At 40.2% G+C, this 22,501-nt stretch overlaps 1 non-coding gene across 1 annotated transcript; it reads right to left on the bottom strand.

Moving 5' to 3' along the window:
• Nucleotides 1-2,819: 2,819 nt before the first annotated feature.
• On the bottom strand, nucleotides 2,820-2,927 carry LOC112746228 (small nucleolar RNA R71). The gene has a single exon (XR_003174123.1). It is a non-coding gene; the product is annotated as a small nucleolar RNA R71 (small nucleolar RNA).
• Nucleotides 2,928-22,501: the final 19,574 nt, after the last annotated feature.

The following is a 22,501-nucleotide window of genomic DNA, read 5'->3' as shown; positions in this document are numbered from 1 at the left end:
GACTGAGATTTACAAGGTGACCATAGCTTGCTTCATACCAACAATCTCCGTGGGATTCGACCCTTACTCACGTAAGGTATTACTTGGACGACCCAGTGCACTTGCTGGTTAGTTGAATGGAGTTGTGATCACACGTGCCATTACCAGGGATTATTAAGATCCCAATTCATTACACCATGATCTCTTTGGGGTATTTTTGATTTCATACAAATACAAAGAGACTAACTTTGAGGATCACAATTTCGTCCACCAAGTTTTTGGCGCCGTTGCCGGGGATTGTTCGAGTTTGGACAACTGACGGTTCATCTTGTTGCTCAGATTAGGTAATTTTCTTTTTGTTTTATTTTCAAAAAATTTTTCAAAAATCTTTCAAAATTTTCTCCTTTGTTTTCGAAAAAAATAATGTTTTCAAAAATAAATTATTCTATGGCTTCAAGATTTTTAAGAATGAATTCTAGTGTTTCATGAAACATGTTGAATCCTATCTGGCTGTAAAGCCATACCCAAACTGCTTTGGGATTGGTATTCAACTAATCACTCCAGCCCATGTAATTATATGTTGAAGCTTGGCTGGCTATTAAGCCATGCCTGACCCTTTGATTGGAGCTTTAAGACTAACATGGCAAGATTCCTGGAATTCATATTAAAAATTTTGGAATCCTTATTTTTTTTTTAATTTTCACAATAATTTTCGAAAAAAAATTAAAAGAAAATACAAAAAAAAAAATTAGAAAATCATAAAAATCAAAAATATTTTTCTGTTTCTTGTTTGAGTCTTGAGTCATATCATAAGTTTGGTGTCAATTGCATATACATCTTGCATTTTTCGAAAATTTCATGCATTCATAGTGTTCTTCATGATCTTCAAGTTGTTCTTGGTAAGTCTTCTTGTTTGATCTTGATGATTTTTTGTTTTGTGTCTTTTCATGTTTTTCATATGCATTCTTGAATTCTTAGTGTCTAAGCATTAAAGAATTCTAAGTTTGGTGTCTTGCATGTTTTCTTTGCATAAAAAAATTTTTCAAAAATATGTTCTTGGTGTTCATCATGACATTCATAGTGTTCTTGGTGTTCATCTTGACATTCATAGCATTCTTGCATGCATTCATTGTTTTGATCTAAAAATTTCATGCATTGCATAATTTTCATGTTTTTCATAAAAAATTTCAAAAATCAAAAAAATATCTTTCCCTTTTTCTCTCATCGAATTCGAAAATTGAGTTGACTTTTTTCAAAAATTTTTAAAATCAAATTGTTTCTCATGAGTCAAATCAAATTTTCAATTTAAAAATCTTATCTTTTTCAAAATCCTTTTCAAAAATCAAATCTTTTTCAAAATTCATGGTTATTTTCGAAAATTCCAAAAATAATTTTCAAAAATCTTTTTCGTATTTTATATCATAATTTTCGAAAATAACATAAACAATTAATGTTTTGATTCAAAAATTTGAAGTTTGTTACTTGCTTGTTAAGAAAGACTCAAACTTTAAGTTCTAGAATCATATTTTGTGATTTCTTATGAATCAAGTCATTAATTGTGATTTTAAAAAATCAAATCTTTTTCAAAACTAATTTCAATCATATCTTTTCAAAAATATCTTCTTATCTTATCTTTTTCAAAAATATCTTTTCAAAATATCTTTCCTAACATCCTAACTACTTATCTTTTCAAAATTGGTTTTCAAAATTTGTTTCAACTAACTAACTAACTTTTTGTTTGTTTCTTAACTTTTTCAAAACCACCTAACTAACTCTCTCTCTCTAATTTTTGAAAATATCTTCCCTCTTTTTCAAAAATATCTTTTCAAAATATCTCTTCTAACTTCCTAACTTCTTATCTTTTCAAAATTTGTTTCAACTAACTAACTAACTTTTTGTTTGTTTCTTAACTTTTTCAAAACTACCTAACTAACTCTCTCTCTCTAATTTTCGAAAATATCTCCCCTCTTTTTCAAAAATTTCTTTTTAATTAACTAATTATTTTTATTTTTTATTTTTGAATTCAAAAATTTTCGAAAAATACTAACTAATTTTCAAAAACCAATTTTCAAAAATCACTAACTCTTTTTCAAAATAATTTTCGAAAATTATTCTTCCCCCATCTCATTCTATTTATTCATTCATGTCCTAACATCTCATCTCACATTTCAATCCTCACAGTTGTGTTTCTTCCTTTACATCACATCCTTTATCTCCCCCTCTTCTTCTACTTACAAAGGGATCCCTATACTGTGGTATAAAGGATCTTTATTATTATTATTTTTCTGTGCCTTCTTCTTTGTCATATGAGCAGGAGCAAGGATAAGAACATTCTTGTGGAAGCAGATCCAGAACCTGAAAGGACTCTGAAGAGAAAATTAAGAGAAGCTAAAATACAACAATCCAGAGAAAATCTTTCAGAAATTTTCGAACAGGCAGAGGAGATGGCAGCCGAAAATAATAATAATGTAAGGAAGATGCTTGGTGACTTTACTGCACCTAATTCCAATTTACATGGAAGAAGCATCTCCATTCCTGCCATTGGAGCAAACAACTTTGGGCTGAAACCTCAGTTAGTTTCTCTAATGCAGCAGAACTGCAAGTTTCATGGACTTCCATCTGAAGATCCTTTTCAGTTCTTAACTGAATTCTTGCAGATATGTGATACTGATAAGACTAATGGAATAGATCCTGAAGTCTACAGGCTCATGCTTTTCCCTTTTGCTGTAAGAGACAGAGCTAGATTATGGTTGGATTCTCAACCCAAAGATAGCCTGAACTCTTGGGATAAGCTGGTCACGGCTTTCTTAGCCAAGTACTTTCCTCCTCAAAAGCTGAGCAAGCTTAGAGCTGATGTTCAAACCTTCAGACAGAAAGAAGGTGAATCTCTCTATGAAGCTTGGGAAAGATACAAACAGTTGACCAAAAAGTGTCCTTCTGACATGCTTTCAGAATGGACCATCCTGGATATATTCTATGATGGTTTATCTGAGCTATCAAAGATGTCACTGGACACTTCTGCAGGTGGATCCATTCACCTAAAGAAAACGCCTGCAGAAGCTCAAGAACTCATTAACATGGTTGCTAATAACCAGTTCATGTACACTTCTGAAAGGAATCCTGTGAGCAATGGGACGCCTATGAAGAAGGGAGTTCTTGAGGTTGATACTCTGAATGCCATATTGGCTCAGAATAAAATATTGACTCAGCAAGTCAATATGATCTCTCAGAGTCTGCATGGAATGCAAGCTGCATCCAACAGTACTCAAGAGGCTTCTTCTGAAGAAGAAGCTTATGATCCTGAGAACCCTGCAATAGCAGAGGTAAATTACTTAGGTGAACCTTATGGAAACACCTATAACTCAACATGGAGAAATCATCCAAATTTCTTATGGAAGGATTAAAAGCCTCAACAAGGCTTTATAATGGTGGAAGAAACAGGTTTAGCAATAGCAAGCCTTTTCCATCATCAACTCAGCAACAGACAGAGAACTCTGAACAAAATGCTTCTAATTTAGCAAATCTAGTCTCTGATCTATCCAAGGCCACTGTAAGTTTCATGAATGAAACAAGGTCTTCCATTAGAAATTTGGAAGCACAAGTGGGCCAGCTGAGTAAAAGGATCACTGAAATCCCTCCTAGTACTCTCCCAAGTAATACAGAAGAGAACCCAAAAGGAGAGTGCAAGGCCATTGACATAAGTGCCATGGCCGAACCTGTAAGGGAAGGAGAGGACGTGAATCCTAAGGAGGAAGACCTCCTGGGACGTCCAGTGATCAATAAGGAGCTTCCCTCTGGGGAACCAAAGGACTCTGAGGCTCATCTAGAGACCATAGAGATTCCATTGAACCTCCTTATGCCCTTCATGAGCTCTGATGAGTATTCCTCTTCTGAAGAGAATGAGGATGTCACTGAAGAGCAAACTGCCAAGTTTCTTGGTGCAATCATGAAGCTGAATGCCAAATTATTTGGCATTGATGCTTGGGAAGTTGAACCTCCCTTGTTCATCAATGAACTAAGTGATCTGGATTAACTGACATTGCCTCAGAAGAGACAGGATCCTGGAAAGTTCATAATACCCTGCACCATAGGCACCATGGTCTTTAAGGCTCTGTGTGACCTTGGTTCAGGAATAAACCTCATGCCCCTCTCTGTAATAGAGAAACTGGGAATCTATGGGGTGCAAGCTGCTAAAATCTCACTAGAGATGGCAGACAGCTCAAGAAGACAGGCTTATGGACAAGTAGGAGATGTATTAGTAAAGGTTGAAGGCCTTTACATACCTACTGTTTTCATAGTCCTGGATACTGGAAAGGAAGAGGATGAATCCATCATCCTAGGAAGACCTTTCCTGGCCACAGCAAGAGCTGTGATTGATGTTGACAGAGGTGAAATAGTCCTTCAATGGAATGAGAACTCCCTTGTATTCAAAACTCAAGGATCTCCCTCTGCAACCATGGAGAGGAAGCATGAAAAGCTTCTCTCAAAGCAGAGTCAACCAGAGCCCCCACAGTCAAACTCCAAGTTTGGTGTTGGGAGGCCACAACCAAACTCTAAGTTTGGTGTTGAACTCCCATATCCAAACTCTAAGTTTGGTGTTGGAGAGTCTCAACAAAGCTCTGCACATCTGTGAGGCTCCATGAGAGCCCACTGTCAAGCTATTGACATTAAAGAAGCGCTTGTTGGGAGGCAACCCAATGTTTCTCTAATTTTTATTGTTTTTCATGTTTTCTTAGGTTCATGATCATGTGGAGTCACAAAATAAACAAAAAAATCAAAAACGGAATCAAAAACAGCAGAAGAAAAATCACACCCTGGAGGAGCATCTGTCTGGCGTTCAAACGCCAGAACAGAGCATAGTTCTGGCGCTGAACGCCCAGAATGGGAGCATCCTGGCGCTGAACGCCCAGAACAAGCATGGTTCTGGCGTTCAACGCCAGAAATGGCAGCAAAGGGGCATTGAACGCCCAAAATGGGCACCAACCTGGCGCTGAACGCCCAGAGTTGTGTGCAAGGGCATTTTGCATGCCTAAATTGGTGCAGGGATGTAAATGCCTTGACACCTCAAGATCTGTGGACCTCACAGGATCACCTCAGGATCTGTGGACCCCACAGGATCCCCACCTACCTCCACTCACTCTCTTCTCTCTTCTCAATCATCCTCTATTCCCAATAAACACTCTTCCCTATTAACTCTTTACCACTCACATCCATACACCCACTACCTTCAAAATTCAACATCTCTCTCCCACCCAATCCCACCCATATGGCCGAACACACACTCCCATCCATCTCCTCCATATCTTCTTCTTATTCTTCAGTCTTTCTTCTTTTGCTCGAGGGCGAGCAACATTCTAAGTTTGGTGTGGTAAAAAGCATAGCTTTTTTGTTTTTTTTTCCATAACCATTGATGGCACCTAAGGCCAGAAAAGCCTCTAGAAAGAAGAAAAGGGAAGACAAAAGCTTCCATCAAGGGTCTATAGCTCAGTGGTAGAACATTTGACTGCAAATCAAGAGATCCCTGAGATACCTCAGGGGATACATTTTCTTCCACACAATTATTGGAAGCAACTAAGGGTGGAACATCAAGAGCACTCCATCATCCTTCATGAAATCAGAGAAGATCAAAAAGCAATGAAGGAGGAGCAGCCAAAGCAAGGAAGAGACATAGAAGAGCTCAAGGACATCACTAAGGTGGACTCATTCCTTGTTCTTACTTTCTCTGTTTTTTCGTTTTCTATGTTATGTGCTTATCTATGTTTGTGCCTTCATTACATGATCATTAGTAGTTAGTAACTATGTCTGAAAGTTATGAATGTCCTATGAATCCATCACCTCTCTTAAATGAAAAATGTTTTAATTCAAAAGAACAAGAAGTACATGAGTTTCGAATTTATCCTTGAACTTAACTTAATTATATTGATGTGGTGACAATGCATCTTGTTTTCTGAATGTATGCTTGAACAGTGCATATGTCTTTTGAAGTTGTTGTTTAGGAATGTTAAATATGTTGGCTCTTGAAAGAATGATGACTAGGAGACATGTTATTTGATAATCTGAAAAATCATAAAAATGATTCTTGAAGCAAGAAAAAGCAGCAAAGAACAAAGCTTGCAGAAAAAAATAGAAAAAAATTGGCGAAAAAAAAAAATTTTAGAAAGAAAAAGAAAAAGCAAGCAGAAAAAGCCAAAAGCTCTTAAAACCAAGAGGCAAGAGCAAAAAGCCAATAACCCTTAAAACCAAAAGGCAAGGGCAAATAAAAAGGATCCCAAGGCTTTGAGCATCAGTGGATAGGAGGGCCTAAAGGAATAAAATCCTGGTCTAAGCGGCTAAACCAAGTTGTCCCTAACCATGTGCTTGTGGCGTGTAGGTGTCAAGTGAAAACTTGAGACTGAGCGGTTAAAGTCAAAGTCCAAAGCAAAAAAAGAGTGTGCTTAAGAACCCTGGACACCTCTAATTGGGGACTTTAGCAAAGCTGAGTCACAATCTGAAAAGGTTCACCCAATTATGTGTCTGTGGCATTTATGTATCCGGTGGTAATACTGGAAAACAAAGTGCTTAGGGCCACGGCCAAGACTCATAAAATAGCTGTGTTCAAGAATCATCATACTGAACTAGGAGAATCAATAACACTATCTGAACTCTGAGTTCCTAGAGATGCCAATCATTCTGAACCTCAATGGATAAAGTGAGATGCCAAAACTATTCAAGAGGCAAAAAGCTATAAGTCCCGCTCATATGATTGAAGCTCTGTTTCATTGATAGTTTGGAATTTATAATATATTCTATTCTTTTTATCCTATTTTGATTTTCAGTTGCTTGGGGACAAGCAACAATTTAAGTTTGGTGTTGTGATGAGCGGATAATTTATACGCTTTTTGACATTGTTTTTAGTATGTTTTTAGTAGGATCTAGTTATTTTTAGGGATGTTTTTAATAGATTTTGTGTTAAATTCACATTTCTGGACTTTACTATGAGTTTGTGTGTTTTTCTGTGATTTCAGGTATTTTCTGGCTGAAATTGAGGGACTTGAGCAGAAATCAGATTCAGAGGTTGAAAAAGGACTGCTGATGCTGTTGGATTCTGACCTCCCTGCACTCAAAGTGGATTTTCTGGAGCTACAGAACTCAAAATGGCGCGCTTCCAATTGCGTTGGAACGTAGACATCCAGGGCTTTCCAGCAATATATAATAGTCCATACTTTGGCCAAGAATAGACGACGTAAACTGGCGTTCAACGCCAGCCTTCTGCCCAAATCTGGCGTCCAGCGCCAGAAAAGGATCCAAAACCAGAGTTGAACGCCCAAACTGGCACAGAAACTGGCGTTCAACTCCACAAATGGCCTCTGCACGTGCTACACTTAAGCTCAGCCCAAACACACACCAAGTGGGCCCCGGAAGTGGATTTATACGTCAATTACTTACTCATGTAAACCCTAGTAGCTAGTTTATTATAAATAGGACCTCTTACTATTGTATTAGGGATCTTTGGACATCTGGTTCTTAGATCAGAGGGGCTGGCCATCTCGGCCATGCCTGGACCTTCACTTATGTATTTTTAACGGTAGAGTTTCTACACTCCATAGATTAAGGTGTGGAGCTCTGCTGTTCCTCAAAGATTAATGCAAAGTACTACTGTTTTCTATTCAATTCTTCTTATTTCTCTTCTAAGATATCCATTCGCACCCAAGAATGTGATGAAGGTGATGATTATGTGTGACGCTCATCATCCTTCTCCCTTATGAACGCGTGCCTGACAAACACTTCTGTTCTACATGAATTAAGCTAGAATGAGTATCTCTTAGATCTCCTAACCAGAATCTTCGTGGCGTAAGCTAGAATGATGGCGGCATTTAAGAGAATCCGGAAGGTCTAAACCTTGTCTGTGGTATTCTGAGTAGGATTCAATGATTGAATGACTGTGACGAGCTTCAAACTCGCGAGTATTGGGCGTTGGTGACAGACGCAAAAGGAGGGTGAATCCTATTCCAGCATGATCGAGAACCGACAGATGAATGGCCGTGCTGTGACAGAGCATGTGAGCATATCTTTCACTGAGAGGAGGGGATGTAGCCACTGACAACGATGATGCCCTTGTATAAAGCCAGCCATGGAAAGGAGTAAGATTGATTGGATGAAGATAGCAGGAAAGCAGAGGTTCAGAGGAACGAAAAGCATCTCCATTCGCTTATCTGAAATTCCTACCAATGATTTACATAAGTATCTCTATCCCTAATTTAATATTAATTTCGAAAACTCCATAACTGTTTTATATCCTCCTGACTGAGATTTACAAGGTGACCATAGCTTGCTTCATACCAACAATCTCCGTGGGATTCGACCCTTACTCACGTAAGGTATTACTTGGACGACCCAGTGCACTTGCTGGTTAGTTGAATGGAGTTGTGATCACACGTGCCATTACCAGGGATTATTAAGATCCCAATTCATTACACCATGATCTCTTTGGGGTATTTTTGATTTCATACAAATACAAAGAGACTAACTTTGAGGATCACAATTTCGTCCACCAAGAGGCCATCATCATGATCTGAGTATCTGTGAGGCTCCATGAGAGCCCACTGTCAAGCTACTAACATTAAAGATGCACTTGTTGGGAGGCAACTCAATTTTACTTATCTATGTTATATTTCTATTGTTATTATATGTTTTCTGTAGGTTGATAATCATGGAACGTCACAAAAGCAATTGAAAAAGCAAAAACAAACTGAAAGACAGAATGAAAAACAGAACACCCTGGAGGAGAAGGCCACTGGCGTTTAAACGCCAGTAAAGGCAGCAGAATGGGCGTTAAACTCCCAGTCTGGCACCATTCTGGGCGTTTAACGCCAGAAATGGGCACTAGATTGGAGTTTAACGCCAGAAAAGGGCAAGAAGCTGGTGTTAAACGCCAGAAATGGGCAGCAACCTGGCGTTTAATGCCAGGATTGGCAGCAAAGGGCGTTTTACACGCCTAATTGGTGCAGGGATGAGAATTCCTTGACATCTCAAGATCTGTGGACCCCACAGGATCCCCACCAACCTCAACTCACTCTCTCTCTTCTTCACACCTTTTCATAATACTCTTCCCCAAATACCCTTCACCAATCAACTCAATACCTCTTCCCTAAAAACCCCTCACCTATCAAATCCTACCCTCTTCTCCATAAACCCTTCACCGATCCACATCCACCCATCATAAACCCCACCTACCTCACCATTCAAATTCAAAACACTTTCCCTCCCAAACCCACCCATACATGGCCGAACCCAAACCCTCCCTCCACTCCTATATAAACCCATCTTCACTCCTTCATTTTCACACATCTTCAACACTACTTCACCCCCTTGGCCGAAACACTACCCCCTCCATCTCCTCTATTTCTTCTTCCTCTACTCTCTTCTTTCTTCTTTTGCTCGAGGACGAGCAAACCTTCTAAGTTTGGTGTGGTAAAACTGTTGATTTTTGTTTTTCCATAACCATTTATGGCATCTAAGGCCGGAGAAACCTCTAGAAAGAGGAAAGGGAAGGCAAAAGCTTCCACCCCCGAGTCATGAGAGATGGAGAGATTCATCTCAAAGGTCCATCAAGACCACTTCTATGTAGCTGTGGCCAAGAAGAAAGTGATCCCCGAGGTCCCTTTCAAGCTCAAAAAGGGTGAATATCCGGAGATCCGACATGAGATTCGAAGAAGAGGTTGGGAAGTTCTCACCAATCCCATTCAACAAGTCAGAATCTTAATGCTTCAAGAGTTCTATGCCAATGCATGGATCCCCAAGAACCATGATCAAAGTGTGAACCCGGACCCTAAGAATTGGCTTACAATGTTTTAGGGGAAAAACTTAGATTTCAGTCCGAAAAATGTAAGGTTGGCATTCAACTTGCCAATGATGCAAGAAGATGCACACCCCTACACTAGAAGGGTCAACTTTGATCAAAGGTTGGACCAAGTCCTCATAGACATTTGTGAAGAGGGTGCTCAATGGAAGAGAGATTCAAGAGGGAAGCCGGTTTAACTAAGAAGGCATGACCTCAAACCCGTGGCTAAGGGATGGTTGGAGTTCATCCAACGCTCGATCATTCCCACTAGCAACTGGTCTGAAGTTACTATAGACCGGGCCATCATGATCCATAGCATCATGATTAGAGAGGAAGTAGAAGTTCGTGAGGTTATATCCCTAGAACTCTACAAGGTGGTGGACAAGTCCTCTACTTTGTCAAGGTTAGCCTTCCCTCATCTTATTTGTCACCTTTGCAATTCAGCTGGAATTGACATAGAGGAAGACACCCTCATTGATGAGGACAAGCCCATGACTAAGAAAAGGATGGAGCAAACAAGAGATCCCACTCATGGACCTCAACAAGAGCATGAGGAAATTCCTCATCATGAAATCCCTGAGATACCTCAAGCGATGCATTTTCCTCCACAAAACTATTGGGAGCAAATCAACACCTCCCTAGGAGAATTAAGTTCCAAAATGGGACAACTAAGGGTGGAGCACCAAGAGCATTCTATCCTCCTCCATGAAATTAGAGAAGACCAAAGAGTTATGAGAGAGGAGCAACAAAGGCAAGGAAGAGATATTGAGGATCTCAAGCACTTCATAAGATCTTCAAGAGGAAGAACAAGCCGCCATAACTAAGGTGGACCCGTTCTTTAATCTCCTTATTCTTTATTTTCTATTTTTCGAATGTTTATTCTTTATGTTTATTTATGTTTATGTCTTTATTACATGATCACTTGTGTCTAAGTGTCCATGCCTTAAAGCTATGAAAATGAATCCATCACCTTTCTTAAATGAAAAAATGTTTTTAATTGAAAAAGAAAAAGAAGTGCATGAATTTCGAATTTTAAAACAATTTAATTATTTTGTTGTGGTGGCAATACTTTTGTTTTCTGAATGAATGCTTGAACAGTGCATTTTTTTGAATTTGTTGATTCATGAATGTTAAAACTGTTGGCTCTTGAAAGAATGATGGAAAAGGAGAAATGTTAGTGATAATCTGAAAAATCATAAAAATGATTCTTGAAGCAAGAAAAAGCAGTGAAAAGCTTGCAGAAAAAGAAAAGAAAAAAAATTTGGCAAAAAAAAAAGAATGAAAAAGAAAAAGCAAGCAGAAAAAGCCAGTAGCCCTTTAAACCAAAAGGCAAGGGTAAAATAAAAAGGATCCAAAGCTTTGAGCATCAGTGGATAGGAGGGCCCACAGGAATAAAATCTTGGCCTAAGCGGCTAAACCAAGCTGTCCCTAACCATGTGCTTGTGGCGTGAAGGTGTCAAGTGAAAACTTGAGACTGAGCGGTTAAAGTCGTGGTCCAAAAGCAAAAAGAGTGTGCTTAAGAGCTTTGGACACCTCTAATTGGGGACTCTAGCAAAGCTGAGTCACAATCTGAAAAGGTTCACCCAATTATGTGTCTGTGGCATTTATGTATCCGGTGGTAATATTGGAAAACAAAATGTTTAGGATCACGGCCAAGACTCATAAAGAAGCTGTGTTCAAGAATCAACATACTTAACTAGGAGAATCAAGAACACTATCTGAATTCTGAGTTCCTATAGATGCCAATCATTCTGAACTTCGAAGGATAAAGTGAGATGCCAAAATTGTTCAGAAGCATAAAGCTAAAGTGAGATGCCAAACTTGGAATTCATTGTATATTCTATTCTTTTTATCCTATCTGATTTTTAGTTGCTTGGGGACAAGCAACAATTTAAGTTTGGTGTTGTGATGAACGGATAATTTATACGCTTTTTGGCATTGTTTTTAGTATATTTTTAGTATATTTTAATTAGTTTTTATTATATTTTTATTAGTTTTTAAATAAAAATCACATTTCTGGACTTTACTATGAGTTTGTGTGTTTTTCTGTGATTTCAGGTATTTTTTGGCTGAAATTGAGGTACCTGAGCAAAAATCTGATTCAGAGGCTGAAAAAGGACTGCAGATGCTGTTGGATTCTGACCTCTCTACACTCGAAGTGGATTTTCTAGAGTTACAGAAGCCCAATTGGCGCGCTCTCAATTTCGTTGGAAAGTAGACATCCTGGGCTTTCCACCAATATATAATAGTTTATACTTTGCCTGATATTTGATGGCCCAAATTGGCGTTCAAAGTCAGCATAGAAATTCTGGCGTCAAAACGCCAGAACTGGCATAAAAGCTGGAGTTAAACGCCCAAACTGGCACAAAAGCTAGCGTTTAACTCCAAGAAAAGTCTCTACACGTGAAAGCTTCAATACTCAGTCCAAGCACACACCAAGTGGGCCTGGAAGTGGATTCTGCATCATTTACTTATTTCTGTAAACCCTAGGCTACTAGTTTCTATAAATAGGATCTTTTACTATTGTATTTTAATCTTTGGATCATACTTTTCATCTTAGAACTTGTATGTTCACGCTTTGGGAGGCTGGCCTTTCGGCCATGCCTAGACCTTTTGTTCTTATGTATTTTCAACGGTAGAGTTTCTACACACCATAGATTAAGGTGTGGAGCTCTGCTGTTCTTCATGAATTAATGCACAGTACTACTGTTTTTTTATTCAATTCTCGCCTACTTCTTCTCTAAGATATACACTCGTTCTTCAACATGATGAATGTGATGATTTGTGACACTGCTCATCATTCTCACCTATGAACGCGTGCCTGACAACCACTTCCGTTCTACATGCAATCAAGCTTGAATGTGTATCTCTTGGGTTTCTAATCTAAGATTAGAACCTTCGTGGTATAGGCTAGAATTATTCACGGCTATTCTTGAGATCTGGAAAGTCTAAACCTTGTTTGTGGTATTCCGAGTAGGATCTGGAAAGGGATGACTGTGACGAGCTTCAAACTCGCGAGTGTTGGGCGTGTGACAGACGCAAAAGGATCAATGGATCCTATTCCAACATGATCGAGAACCGACAGATGATTAGCTGTGCGGTGACAGCGCATTTGGACCATTTTCACTGAGAGGACAGGAAGTAGCCATTGACAACAGTGATGCCCAACATATAGCTTGCCATGGAAAGGAGTATGAATGATTGGATGAAGCCAATAGGAAAGCAGAAGTTTAGGAGGAACAATGCATCTCCATACGCTTATCTGAAATTCTCACCAATGAATTACATAAGTATCTCTATCCTCTTTTATGTTTTATTCATATTTTAATTATCAATTCTCCATAACCATTTGAATCCGCCTGACTGAGATTTACAAGATGACCATAGCTTGCTTCAAGCCGACAGTCTCTGTGGGATCGACCCTTACTCACGTAAGGTTTATTACTTGGACGACCCAGTGCACTTGCTGGTTAGTTGTGCGGAGTTGTGATAAAGAGTTGAGATTACAGTTGTGCATACCAAGTTGTTGGCGCCATTGATGATCACAATTTCGTGCACCATAATCCCTGAAAGAGACCTGACAAGGGTCCAAGAAAGAGGATTACTAAAAATAACTTAGAAGGAACCGACGCAAGGAAGTCGGTCTCAAAATCAACAAGTTATAAAAAGTAATCCCTAAAAGAGACCTGACAGGGGTCCAAGAAAGAGGATTACTAGAAATAACTTAGGAAAGACTGACACAAAGAAGCCGGCCTCCCCCAAACAAGTTACAAGAGTAATTCCTAAAATGAGACCCAACAAGATCCAAAAGAAAGAATTACTAGAAGTAACTAAAACGATGAAGTCGGCCTCCCAAAAACCTTAACGTTATAAAGGTAATTCCTAACGGAGACCTCACAAAGGTCCCAACGAATAGGATTACTAGAAATAACTTCAAGACAACATAAGGAAGTCGACATACAAGTTTGGTCCAAGCAACTACAACCTCAGAGGAATCAAGCCACAAGCATAAAATACGAAGGCAATCTAAAGAGGTCAACAAAGCTCCAACATTCCAAAAAAAACCTAAAAGGTACCAAGACAGATGAAAACAGACATGTTATAAAAAACATAAAGTTATAATAACAAGCTCAAGAGGCTACCAAAATCAGCCCCAAGAGCTTGGAAACCATTTTGTTTTTCAAAATTAAGTTGCTAAACAAGCAACTAAGAAAGTGTCAACAGTCAACAACCATCATTTACAAAATAAAGAGTTTAAAAGCCCACAAGCCGGGCTATCTACACAAAAATCTAGAAACATCATGGAAGATCCGAAGGCTTCTCGGCAGCATCAACACGGGGCGAAGGAGGGCGAGTCTGAAGAGGCACAGCATCTACTATCCCGATTTAAGATCTGACAATCAGGTTCCAGTCCGGGATGACCAACCTCAGATGAAGGAGCTGAAGAAGTCGGCACAACAGAGGCTTTGGCGACAGGCACAGAAGGAGGTTCAACATCATCGTCATCAGGGACAATCTTGCCGTCCTTTACAGCATTGTCCAGGCTGAAGAGTGTAAGGTCAAGCTCGGGGGCAAGAACCTGAACTTGCTCCTTCAGGTTCTGATAAGCAGCATTTACGCTACCCACAAGGTGACCCTAGAGCTCGGCATAGTCAGCACGGGCAGACTCCAACTCCTCCCTGAGACGCTGATAAACCACTATTTTATCTTGTACTCAATTGAGTGATTTTTATCAACTCTTTACCTACTTATTCATACTATTTGCATGTTTTACATTTTCCTTCCTGGTTTTGAGCTATGATTGAAAACATGCTTCTTTGATCTTATATTTGCTTATTATTAATTACCTTTATTTCCATTCGATGCCGTGATTAGTGTGTTGAGTAGTTTTAGATTTTCTAAGGCAGAATGACTTAAAGGATGGAAAAGGAAACGTACAAAATGGAAGGAAAGTGCGAAACAGAGTTTTGAAGAAACTGGCATCCACGCGATCGCATGGACGACGCGATCGCATGCCTGGCACGAAGAAGCAGCGAGCGGCCGCATGACTGACGCGGCCGCGCGACTTGAGCATAGCACATTCGATGCAGACGCGTGACCAACGCGACCGCGCTACAAGGAAAACTCCTGATGACGTGACCGCGTGACCCACGCGGACGCGTGACAGAGGCCACGTATCAAAGATACTCCTATATATACTACTCTTCTGTTCTTCTAGTTGATTCTTCAAGTCTTGGGCCTTTGGATCTTGAGTTGGAAGCAGTTCTTTTCTTCATTGGGCTTAGCTTTTACTTGCAGAGAGAAAGTATGAAGTGGGCAGGGGCTTTGGCTCAAGAAGTTAGTGGTGTTAACGTTCAGTGAAAATATGGGTTCAAGAACGTTAGTGACAATCACCTTTTTTACTAACGTTCCTCACCAAAGTTAAAGGCCACGTTAACCTCAACGTTAGTGGCACAAACGTTGCCACTAACGTTTCCACTATGTCCTTCGCACACGTTATTGGGACTCAACTTTCCCAATAACGTTGAGAAGCCTCCCCCTTCCCTACGTTAGAGCCCATGTTAACTTAGTTAACGTGGCTCTTTAAACGTAGGCTTGCCATCCTTCGAGAACGTTAGTGACACTTACCATTGTCACTAACGTTCCAAATTGCCCCTATTTTCCACGTTAGAGTCCACGTTAACTAGGTTAACATGGCTTCTAACGTGGCCTTGCTAGCCATCTCCAACGTTAGTGACAAAGTTGAGTGTCACTAACGTTGGCTCATCCTTCCCTTATCCACGTTAGCTTCCACGTTAACTAAGTTAATGTGGGAGTTAACGTGGCTCATGGTGGCATGTGTGGCTCCTTCCAACGTTAGTGACAATGTTGGGTGTCACTAACGTTGGCGATCACCTTCTTTTTTCACGTTAGCTTCCACGTTAACTAGGTTAACGTGGGAGTCAACGTGGCTCGTTGGGGGCTTGTGTTCTTCCAACATTAGTGACAATGTTGGGTGTCACTAACGTTGTCGACCACTTTGTTCCTTCACGTTAGCTTCCACGTTAACTAGGTTAACGTGGGAGTTAACGTGGCTTAATGTGTTTTGGCCAACGTTAGTGACAATGTTGAGTGTTACTAACGTTGGCTCCCCCCTTCCTTCTTAACGTTAGAGGCCACGTTAACTAGGTTAACGTGGAATCTAACATGGCCACTCATGATCTTGGTTCAACGTTAGTGATAATGTTAAGTGTCACTAACGTTGGCTCTATTTCTTAACGTGGGCAATGATGGCTTCGAGAGCGTTATTGGCAATCACTTTTCTCATTAACTTTGCAAGTTACTTCCATTCCACGTTAGTGTTAACGTTAGTACAACTAACGTAGCCACTAATGTGGTTCTTCTTTGCTTCCTTTGTCCTGAAATTAAGCAACAAAGTGCATCAAAGTTCTAGTCCAAGTCATGGGAAATGCAACATCCAATTTATCCTTAAATTCATGCAAAATCCTCATGAAATCATGTAAAATGCACAATGTATGCTTGAATCAAGATGTAAATGAATATCTACCCAAAACTAGCTTATTTCCTAAGGAAATGCATGAAACTACCCTAAAAACAGTAAAGAAAAGGTCAGTGAAACTGGCCAAAATGCCCTGGCATCACAACACCAAACTTAAAGCTTGCTTGTCCCAAGCAAGTACTGGAACAAGAGAATGATGAAAGAAATGCCAAGAGACATGAGTCATTCTTGTGGAAGTCATGTCCTGGTTTTATGGTGGTTTCATGCATAGCAACTTAGGCTCATTCCTGGCTTTCAGACCTTTATCATGTCCTAGAATACTCACTTGTTATTGCATCCCATGAGACTTTTATTCATTGATCCTTTTGTTGTTGTTTGAGGGCTTATTTTTGTTCTTAAGCTAAGTGCTCTGTAAGGGGGCAACTCTTTAAAATAAGCTTTCAGCCAACACTCCCGAACCAGTTGGTTCAAGGTGCTAGGTGTTGAAGCACCCCTAAGGACTTACTTGCTCAAGTCTCTCCCCCATACATACACATCACAGGAACATAGTTTATTTATTTTCTTTTCTTGAGACCTTGGTGTCCAGCACCTCTTTGGGTTACTAAATGCTCTGTGGTGAGGGTTACTCTTGATAGTGAACTTTTAGCTGATAATCCCGGGTTAGTTAACCCAAGTTACCAAGTGATAAGGCACCCCTAAGAGCTTATTCATCCAAGTAGATCCCTCACACAGGAGCACCACAGACACATGCTTCAAGATTAAAACCATTGGTGCCTAGCCTTATTGCTTACTATTTTTCTTTTATTCCTCAACCTTGATTGTTCTTTCCCTTTTTCTTATTAGGATCTTCTTATTTATCTAGTCTCATGGGGTGTGTCTCAAGCATAGTATTCATGACAGATAGTTGTCTTCCCACCTTATGGTTGAACCAACTTAGCTAACTTATGACCACACCACAAACTCATGGACTTACTCCCTAGTATGAACTCCACTCTGGTCTTTTGAAAACAATCATTCTCTTTTCATTTGATTCAAAAGGGACAAGCTTACAAGTAAGTAAAGAAATGATGCAGTAGCATAAAGACCAGCGACAAAAGACCTATGCATCAAAACTTTAAAAGACAGAATTAAAATAAAGTTCAAACTACGAGCAACTATTAATCAAAAGTGCATCCGGAATTCTAATTTTCAACAATCCTCGGTACAATGGTATTAAGTAACAATACAACCTTCTGGTGACGATTTCTAGTTGCCTTCTTTCTTTGTCACCATCCTAATCCTTGCTACCTCACTTCCTTGGGTGAAAGTGCACCATTTCCTCATAAGATTCCTGCAAAGTTATTTGAAGTTGCTTGTTCTCAATGCACTTGAGAAATAGTTAGCTTGCATGTATGCTTGTGATTTCTGAACTTAATCTGGTGTGTGAACACCAAACTTAGTTCCGTGTCTAGTACCAAACCTTGCATATATGCTGAGAACCTAATATCTTATTGTTAACAAAACACTTATTAACTGAAGTCTAACTACATCTAAGTGGTTTCCTTTGATTGGTTGGAGCTAGCAATGTGTTTTGGGAGTGGAGTGTAATTCTAACTACTGTCCTTTGGTGGAACACCAAACTTAGAATTACACTATCACTCTTGGATTGTTCTGGTGTGGAACACCAAACTTAGCTCCTTACAATACAGGGGAAACAACTTGTGATCTTTATTGAAATAAAGGTGAAAAGGAAATTACCTGAGGTTGGGTTGCCTCCCAACAAACCGCTTCTTTATCGTCACTAGCTTGACGATTCCTCCTTCACTTGAGATGATAGTTTACTCTGGGGTTTTCCCCCATGTTGCCCAGGTAATGCTTGAGTCTTTGTCCATTAACTGTAAAAGTCCTCTCTGAACCTTCATCCATGACTTCGATGTGTCCATATGGCGATACTTTTGTGACAAAAAAAGGTCCGGACCACCTTGATTTGAGTTTTCCTGGGAACAGTCTCAATTTGGAATTGTAGAGAAGTACTCGCTGCCCCTTTTTGAAACTTCTGGGTGCAAGACGCAGGTCATGTCTTCTCTTTGCCTTCTCTTTGTACATCCTGGTATTTTCATAGGCTTGTGACCTGAATTCCTCCATCTCTTGCAGCTGTAAGATCCTCTTTGCACCAGCGGCAATACTGCCGAAGTTTAGTATCTTTATAGCCCAGAGAGCTTTGTGTTCCAGCTCTAGTGGTAAATGACAAGCCTTATCATACACCAGTTGATATGGGGACATTCTAAGTGGTGTTTTGAATGCTGTTCTGTATGCCCAAAGAGCATCATCCAGCTTCTTCGACCAATCCTTTCTTGATGCACCCACAGTCTTTTCCAGAATCCTCTTTAGCTCTCTGTTGGATATCTCAGTTTGTCCACTTGTTTGGGGATGGTATGGTGCGGCTACCTTATGTTTTACCCCATATCGTAGGACAAGAGCTTCTAGTGGTTTGTTACAAAAATGGCTTCCTCCATCACTGATGAGTGCTCGTGGAACTCCAAACCGGCTAAAGATATTCTTCTTGAGGAAGTTCATGACCACCTTGTTATTGTTTGTTGGGGTTGCAATAGCCTCTACCCACTTGGAGACGTAATCTACTGCTACCAAGATGTAATTGTTTGCATATGAGGTTGGGAATGGTCCCATGAAATCAATTCCCCACACATCAAACAGTTTCAGTTCCAAGATGAAATTCTGTGGCATCTCATTTCTTTAGGGCAAGTTTCTAGATCTTTGGCATTCATTGCAGCTCCTTACCAGTTCTTTTGCATCCTTGAAAAGGGTGGGCCAAAAGAATCCGCTTTGTAACACCTTTGCTGCTGTTCTGTCTCCTCCAAAGTGGCCTCCATAACATGAGCCGTGGCAGTTTCATAGGACCTCTCGTCCTTCTTCTTCCAAAACACATCGTCTAAGGATTCCATCTGAACACTTCTTGAAGAGATATGGCTCATCCCAGACAAAGTACTTTGCATCATTCATGAGCTTCCTTTTTTGATGTTTATTGATCTCTGGAGGTAATGCTCCAGATGCCTTGAAGTTGGCAATGACTACGAACCCTGGTGCTTTGTGAACTGTCATCAACTGCTCATTAGGGAAGAGCTCGTTTACACTTGTATCATGTGCTCCACCTTCATTATGAGGAATCCTGGATAGGTGATCTGCTATCTTGTTCTCCACTCCTTTCTTGTCTCTGATCTCAATATTGAATTCCTGCAACAATAAGATCCATCTTATTAGTCTTGGTTTTGATTCTTGCTTGGCAAACAAATATATAAGTGCTGTGTGGTCTGTAAAAATAATCACTTTCATACCAATGAGGTATGATCTAAACTTGTCAAATGCAAAAACTATTGCTAGCAACTCCTTTTCAGTAGTGGTATAATTTCTTTGAGTATCATTAAGGACCTTGCTAGCATAGTATATCACGTGGACTAAGTCATCTTTCCTCTGTCCCAACACTGCCCCAACTGCGAAATCCGATGCATCACACATCAATTCAAACGGTAAATTCCAATCAGGTGGGGAAATGATAGGAGCAGAGGACAACCTCATTTTCAAATTTTCAAAGGCTAACATGCATGTTTCATCAAAGATAAATGGTGTATCTGATACAAGCAGATTGCTTAAGGGCTTGGCTATCTTTGAAAAATCTTTAATAAACCTTCTGTAAAAACCAGCATGCCCTAAAAAGCTCCTAATTGCCCTGACATCACTGGGTGGAGGCAGTTTTTCAATAAGTTCTACTTTGGCTCTGTCAACCTCAATGCCTTGGTTAGAAACTTTGTGACCAATGACTATTCCTCCTATCACCATAAAGTGACATTTTTCCCAGTTCAAGACCAGATTGGTTTCTTGGCATCTTTTCAATACCAAGGCAAGGTGATGTAGGCAGCTAGAAAAGGAATCTCCGAATACCGAGAAGTCATCCATAAAAACTTCAATGAATTTTTCTATCATATCTGAAAATATAGAAAGCATGCAGCGTTGGAAAGTCACAGGTGCATTACATAGCCCAAATGGCATGCGCCTGTAGGCAAACACTCCATATGGGCAAGTGAATGAGGTTTTCTCTTGATCTCTGGGATCAACCACTATTTGGTTATATCCTGAATAACCATCGAGAAAACAATAATAAGCGTGCCCTACGAGTCTTTCCAACATTTGATCCATGAATGGAAGGGGGAAATGATCTTTTCGTGTAGCCTCGTTGAGCTTTCTGTAGTCTATGCACATCCGCCATCCTGTGACTGTCCTTGTAGGAATTAGTTCGTTCTTCTCATTGGGAACCACGGTAATTCCTCCCTTTTTTGGGACGACATGCACGGGGCTAACCCAGGGGCTGTCTGAGATTGGGTAAATTACCCCCCTTGCCACAACTTCATAACTTCCTTCTGTACCACTTCTTTCATGATTGGGTTCAACCTCCTTTGGGATTGAATGGATGGTTTGGCATCTTCTTCCAACAGTATCTTGTGCATACATATGGCCGAACTTATCCCCTTCAAGTCAGCAAGAGTCCAACCAATAGCATCTTTGTGGTTTCACAGTACTTTGAGCAGTTCATCCTCTTGATCTTGGCTGAGGAAGGAGCTTATAATCACTGGGTAATTTTCATCTTCTCCTAAGTACGCATATTTGAGAGAGGGTGGCAATGCTTTGAGTTCAAGTTTGGGTGCTTCTGACTTTTCGTTCTCTTCCTTTGGTGCCCCTTGTATTTGACTTTCTGTTGTTGCAACCTCTTCACTACACGTAGACTCCTCCTCTATTATACCTTCAGGTTCTTCTTTTTCAAAACTTTCCTGCACTGTGTCTTCAAGTGAGTCCAACCTCATACATTCTCCCATTTGCTTTGGTGGGTAACTCATGGCCTTGAACATATTGATCGTCATCTTTTCCTTGTGTAATCTCAGGGTGAGATCTCCTTTTTGTACATCAATTACAGCTCCAGCAGTGGCCAAGAATGGCCTTCCCAGAATAATGGAAGCCTTGGCTTCCTCCTGCATGTACAGCACTACAAAGTCTGCTGGGAAGATAAAATCTCCCACCTTCACTAGCAAATCTTCTACGACGCCATGCGAGAACTTGAACGATCTATCTGCCAATTGTAAGGCCATCTTTGTTGGTTTAGCTTCCTCAATCTTCATCTTTCTCATCATAGCTACTGACATCAAATTGATGCTGGCTCCTAAGTCACACAGAGCCTTTTCCACTATGATTTCCCCTATAATACAAGGGATTTGAAAACTCCCGGGATCCTTCAATTTCTGGGGTAGTTTGTGCTGAATGATAGCACTACATTCTTCGGTTAGTATCACAGTCTTGTTGTTCTTCCAGCTTCTCTTCTTAGTCATGAGCTCCTTCAAGAACTTGGCGTAGAGTGGCATTTTTTCTATTGCTTCAGCAAAGGGTATGTTGATTTATAGTTTCTTGAAGATTTCCAGAAATCTCGAAAACTGATTGTCATCCCCTTTCTTCCTTAATTGCTGAAGGTATGGGACTCTTGGGGCGTCAGGCTTCAGCACTCCTTCCCCTTTTTGTAAATTCAAAGTGGGAACTCGAGCTTCGTCCTGCTCTTCTTCCTCTTTAGTTGAGTCCTCTTTTTGTGGTTTCTGGGGTGTTTCCTTCAGTTCTTTCCCACTCCTAAGGGTGATAGCCTGACACTCCTCCCTTTGTGTTGAGCTAGTCTTGCTGCGAAGGTTGTGGCGGGGGATTTGTTTGAATAAGTAGCCAATTTGTGTCTCAAGTTTCTTGATGGCAGCATCCTGATTCTGCATATTGGATATCACCTCTTCTCGAAATACTTTACTATCTTGAATCTCTTTGCTTATGCCTTCAAGTAGATTCTCAATCCTTGAGATTCTTTCATCAAATGATGATAGGTCAGGCTGAGTAGGGTTATTCTGGCCTTGATATGAATGTGGGGAGGTGTTGTTATGGGGGTGTTGATATGGTCTAGATGTGAAGTGTTGGATGGCTGCATTGTTTGGATTTGGGCGTCTTTGATCAAGGCTTTGGTCTTGTTGATTTCCCCACCCAAAGTTTAGGTGATTCCTCCATCCAGGGTTGTAGGTCTTGGAGTATGGATCATGGTTTTGCCTAGGTGAATTCCCAATGTAGTTGGCTTGCTCCTGACTACCCTCTGCTTCTTCATTCACTCCTTCTTGGGTTGTTGATGAAGTGGA

This window comes from Arachis hypogaea, chromosome 14 (assembly GCF_003086295.3).
Source record: "Arachis hypogaea cultivar Tifrunner chromosome 14, arahy.Tifrunner.gnm2.J5K5, whole genome shotgun sequence".
In the NCBI taxonomy this organism is placed as follows: domain Eukaryota; kingdom Viridiplantae; phylum Streptophyta; class Magnoliopsida; order Fabales; family Fabaceae; genus Arachis; species Arachis hypogaea.
The sequence above is the reverse complement of the archived record's forward strand: the minus strand, read 5'-3'. Positions and strand labels throughout refer to the sequence as shown.